The sequence below is a fragment of the Carettochelys insculpta genome, chromosome 1 (genome assembly GCF_033958435.1).
Source record: "Carettochelys insculpta isolate YL-2023 chromosome 1, ASM3395843v1, whole genome shotgun sequence".
NCBI lineage: Eukaryota > Metazoa > Chordata > Testudines > Carettochelyidae > Carettochelys > Carettochelys insculpta.
In genome coordinates, this window is record NC_134137.1 from 168,301,342 (window position 1) to 168,306,422 (window position 5,081).

The following is a 5,081-nucleotide window of genomic DNA, read 5'->3' on the forward strand; positions in this document are numbered from 1 at the left end:
GGTGTTGGTGTCTTCCCTCTTTGATTGGGTGCCTGCCTGCCAGGGGAGGGTGGACCTTAGGTGGAATTCCATTGCTCCTTTAAGTGACTGCATTGTTCCTCCTACTGGTGGGTGGTGGGACTCCTCGTTTTCTCCGAGGTCCCTGGGTTCTGGCCCCGGCTCGCCAGCACTTTAATTGGCCACTAAGTCGCGGGGGGAAACCACCAGGTGCTGTCAACACACAGGTATTACAGGAAAGTAGAAAAACTGTGGTAAATCAACCTGTGTTTATGATAAGGTAGGAACGATTTCCCTGCCTGCCTTTGTACAGCAAAAGCCCGTGTCATATGGGTGATGTGTCTGCATGTGCCCCCACCCCTCCCTTTGCATATAGCCAAGGGAGTATCTACATTGTGAAAGTACCTAGGTCAAATAAGAGCACTCTGCTGGGATGTGAAAAATGCATGCTCACTCTTACCTCTGCTTATTGGAATAAAAGGCTCCAAAGAGACTTCAAGTCCCACCACCACTTGAGAGCGTTATAGCCATAAGTCCATCAGATATTCTGATGCAGTGTGTGTACACACTGTTTTCAGTATCTCCTGCTGGTGATGGTTAGGACATTCTTGCCCAGAGGTTGGAGACACTTGCTAAAATTATTTTGGCCCATGAGGCAAAGGGGGTTTCAACCCAAGTCTCTGATCTTAGAACCAAGCTCTAGTGACAAAGCAAAGAGGGGTGACTGCCATATGGCCAGCTCTGAAAGCAGAAACAATGGTGGTAATTTCACCCTTCCTTCTCTACTGCTGCTGCCAGTGACTATGCTTCCAGAGTACCCAGTCAGCAACCACTGCACTCCAGTCACCTCCCTCTAAGGGTGTGTCTACACTTACATTTCTCTTTCAAAACAGGTATGTAAATGAGGTAAATCGAAAATGCAAACGAGGTATAATTTTGCATATTCAGCACCTCATTTGCATATTCTAATTTCAAAAGAGCTTCTTTCAAAAGAAGAAAGCCAGTGTAGACGCTGCTCTTTTGAAAGTAAACCCATTTTCGAAAGAATCCTTCTTCCCTTTATTTAATGGGAAGGATGCTTTCGAAAATGGGGTTTACTTTCGAAAGTGAAGCATCTACACTTGCTTTCTTCTTTTGAAATTAAAACATGCAAATGAGGTGCTGAATATGCAAATTTATACCTCATTTGCATACCTCTTTCGAAAGAGGAATGCAAGTGTAGATACACCCTACATGTATTTTTTTTTTACCTCCAAAGCTTTTTGTCCATCACCTCCGAATATATTTTGACCTGCAGTATGACCTTTTCTAGAGCCAAAATCTAGGCGTCAAGACATGTTAAGCAGCAACAGAGCCCAGACCTGGAGGAGCTTGATGGTACTAAGCTTTTAGACTTCCTCACACTAAGTTCTAGAGACTGTGATCAGTACTCACTTTTGTTAAGTCCTATAGAAATATGTATAAAAGGAAATTCCTGCCCTGATTAATCACTCAGGCTATGTCTACACTAAGTTCTGATGACAAAACTGGCAGAGCATCTACACACAAAATGCATTCAGTTGACAAAAAGCTGTGTAGATAGTTTATTTATAAAAAAAATTGTGAATGGAAGTATGCATCTCCTAGAACTGGAAGGAGGTTATTTAGTCTGGTCCTCTTAGCAGGGCCAGGCACCATCTCTGACATTTATTTGCCCCAGTCCCTAAATGGCCTCCTCAAGGATTCAACTTGCAACTGTGGGCTTAGGATGCTAATACTCAAACCACTGAGCTACACCCCCCCCAGTATGGGGGAGACGGGGGGCTTTTGTTGACAGAGTGGGTCAGAAGACTCATGTGGACATGATTGGTTGACAAGTTTTGTTGGAACAGCTCTTCTGACAGTAACTTTTGTAGACCGATGCTTCTAGCATAGATGTAGCCTTACAGATCGGAGCCTTGGCTTATAAAAGCTACGTCTACACTAGCCCCTTCCATTTGGAAGGGGCATGGTAATGATGGAGTTGGGAAGATACTAATGAGGTGTTACCATGAACATGCAGCACCATAATGGCACCCAGTCACGATTCAAAAGCATCATTTTCAAATCATGTGCCACCTGTGTAGATGAGGGGCCTTTTGAAAAGACACCCTGGACTGACATTATGCTAATGAGGCACTGCATATTCATGGTAGTGCCTCATTAGTATCTTCGCAACTTGCTCAGTACCATGCCCTTTCCGAAAGGAAGGGGATAGCGTTGATGTAGCCAAGATGTTGCATTGACCTTGATGGGACTACTCAAGTGACTGCTTTAACTAATATCAACACGACCAGATTCTAAGGCTACAGTTACACAACAGCACACTGAAAGACGTCACTGTCAGAAAAGATTTCCCGATCAATCTTGCTGACAAATTGTATCTGTACATAAAAGCAGATTTATCTTATCACCTCCTCTGTGGACAAAAGGGTCCCCCAGAGCACCTATACCGCCTTTTTTTGCCAACAGTTTTTGTCAACAAAGTGGATTTTGTGTTTAGACGGGCCACAAGATTTGTTGACAAAACCCATTTTGTTGACAACTCTAGTGTAAATAGCCTAAGTGTATAATGATACAGCACCTAGACAAAACTTAAGTTTGTGCAGTAACAGCAGAACAATCACACTCGTGTAAAGGAAAGGAGGACAATCCAGCAAATTATAGACCGGTCAGCCTTACCTCAATCCCTGGGAAAATAATGGAGGAAATCCTCAAGGAATCCATTTTGGAGCACTTGGAAGAGGGGAAAGTGATCAAAAGTAACCAACATGGATTCACCAGGGGCAAGTCTTGCCTGACCAATTAGCTTCTATGACGAGGTAACAAGCTCTGTGGACATGGGGAAGTCAGTGGATGTTATATGCCTTGACTTCAGCAAAGCTTTTGATACAGTCTCCTACACCATTCATGTCTATAAATTAAGGAAATATGGATTGGATCCTTGGACTATAACATGGATAGAAAGCTGGCTTGATGGTCAGGCCCACTGGGTAGTGGTCAATGGCTGAATATCTGGATGGCGGTCGGTTTCAAGCAGAGTGCTGCAAGACTCGGTTCTGGGGCTGGTGTTATTCAACATCTTTATTAATGACCTGGATGAGGGACTGGACTTGCACACTCATCAAGTTTGCAGATGACACAAATCTTGGGGAAGAGGTAGATATGTTGGAGGGTAGAGAGAGAATCCAGAGTGACCTGGATAAACTGGAGGACTAGGCCAAAAGAAATCTGATGCGGTTTAACAAGAAGTGTAGAGTCCTGCATCTGAGGCGGAAGAATTGCAAGCATTGTTATAGGCTGGGGACTGACTGGCTCAGCAGCAGTATGATGGAAACAGACCTCAGTGTTATGGTGCATGAAAGGCTGGATATGAGTAAACAGTGTGCCCTTGTAGCCACGAAGGCTAACAGCATATTAGGGTGCATTAGGAAGAATGTTTTGAGGAGATCTAGAGGAATAGTCATTACCCTCTATTAGGCACTGGTGAGGCCATGTCTTGATATTGTGTACAGTTTTGGGCCCCCCAGTATAAAAAGGATGTGGATTTGCTGGAGCAGGTTCAGTGGACAAGCAACAAAAATGATTAAAAGGCTGGAGCACAAGACCTATAAGGACGGGCTGAGGGATTTGGGCTTGTTTAGCTTACAGAAGAGAAAATTTAGGGGTGATTTAACAGCAGCCTTCAACGCACTGAAGGGGAGCTCTAAAGATCAAGGTGAGAAACTGTTCTCACTAGCGTCAGATGGCAGAACAAGGAGAAATGGTCTGAAGTTGAAGAGGGAGAGGTATTAGGATATTAGGAAAAACTACTTCACCAGGAGGGTGGTGAAGCATTGGAATGCATTGCCTAGAGAGTTGGTGGATTCTCCCTCCCTCAAGGTTTTTGAGCCCCAACTTGACACGGTCCTGGCTGGGATGACTTAGTGGGGGGTTGATCCTGCCTGTAGCAGGGGACTGGACTAAATGACCTCTTGAAGTCCCTTCCAGCCCTAGGAGTCTGTGATTCTGTAACAATCAAGATCTTGTTGTCAACTGTGGCTACCAGCAGTTTGTCACTGACACTAGCATGCAGCCGGCTCTTACGGCTCCAGTGGTGGCTTCAGGGAGTGTGAGCGGACCATGGGGAACAGCCCCAATGGCAAAAATAGGGACCAAACCAAACCTCTCAGCTGACATCAATGGAAAATAAGAGCTCTGCTGGGGGTTGCACTGAGAGGGATGGCAGAGCATCAGCTGTGGGAGCAGCACACACAAGCTACCCAGGATAGGGGAGCCTGAAAGCGAAGCCGGGGACGGCAACAGCGCCGCCAGGATCGGGACCATGCTCTAGCCAGACGTCGCGTCAGCAGCCAGGAGGCCGGCTACCCGCCAGTGCACGCGGCGGGGCTGTCCCAGGCGCAGCAGCCGCCCCGCCCCCGCGTTGCCCAGGCTCCCGCTCTAGGTCACACTCAACGCGGGCGGGTCATGCTGCGCCTCGGCTACACAAGCAGTTTCTCTCCCGCGCCGTCCGCGCCTCCATTAAAACTTGCCCAGCGCCACCGGCGAAGCTCACAAGATGGCGCCGGCCCGCGCGGGACCGCCCACGTGAGCCCGATTCCAGCTCCTTCTGGACCGAACGATCTATACTCGCGCGAGCTCTTAGTGGGGGCGGGGGCGGGGGAGGGGGGGGGCGAAAAACATATCGCGAGACTTCAGAAGCTTTTTGGCCTAGAAGCCGGAGTTGGAAGATCGGAGCACCCAAGAGGAGATCTCGCGTTAGCCTCTTGGGAAGGGGAGCTGTTTCGCTTGGGGTCATAAAAGTCCGTCGTAGAAGATCTCGCGCACCTTCTCCGCAGCCTTCTTCATTGACAGCCGAACGTGCTCGCCTGTGGAGATCTCGCGATAGTGCTTGATTTTTCTTCCCCCCCCCCCGCCCCTAGTACCAACCTGTCGGTTCTCTCGCGAGATCCTTGCTCCAAAGCGGGGGGAAGGGAGCGAGCCGACAGGGGCGTAGTTTGCGTGCTGAAGTCAGCGCGCTGGCCGGGAGGGGGCGGGCATATATAAGGGCAGGGCCGAAGCGAAGG